This window comes from Poecilia latipinna, unplaced genomic scaffold, assembly GCF_001443285.1.
Source record: "Poecilia latipinna isolate Pla-1442-1.1 unplaced genomic scaffold, P_latipinna-1.0 Scaffold4555, whole genome shotgun sequence".
NCBI classification, from domain to species: domain Eukaryota; kingdom Metazoa; phylum Chordata; class Actinopteri; order Cyprinodontiformes; family Poeciliidae; genus Poecilia; species Poecilia latipinna.
The window spans coordinates 21,516-22,310 of NW_015117171.1; positions in this window are offsets into that span (position 1 = coordinate 21,516).

Here is a 795-nt window from a genome sequence, read left to right on the forward strand (position 1 = left end):
AGTCAGATTCTGCTCCAGGCCTCACACAGCTGTGGACCAGCCCTGCATGATCAGTTAAATCTGCTGCACTATGCAGAGGTGCATACCAAACGGGAGATTTAATTCAATGCTGCTAATGTGGCTTTAGTAGCTGTTCTATTTTGTGTCTGTTGAGTTTTTAATCGTCACAGAAACTATTCTGGTTGGTCGAGTTTATGGGACTCGATCGTGCCCGACGGTCACGAGTTTCTCAGATCTCCGTGCGGCCGCGCGCATTAACTCTAAGTAGACAACGCATTTGATATGGTTTGATGCATCGTGTAACCGGAAAAATAATACTAAAAATCATAATAAAATAATATAAAATCAGCGTGATGCNGTGATGTGCGGTGAGGTTCACTGCTGGTGAGGCACTGACTTACGACTTAGACACCATGCATGTTATTGGACCTACGGAAATTTCGCGCATGCATACAACGCTGGGAGGCAAAAAGACTAATCTTTTACATGTCATCCATAGCCGCGTTAACTCAGTGAAACTTAGAAATGTAGGTATTAATTTCATGCTATGATCCACAGCAAAGTGATCTGTATTCGCCAAGCTATGCAGACTCGTTGCCACAGCAACTGACAACAATGCCACTTCATGTTTTAGGATTTAACAGCAAAAAAAACGTTCAAGAATTTTGCACACAGAACAGAACATTTAGTCTGTTGTTGTAGTATGTTTTAGGCTTAATGTTTAATTAATAAATAATTGCTGTGGTAGATTAGCTACCGCTTCTACTTTACTGAATTATTTAGACATACAAACTG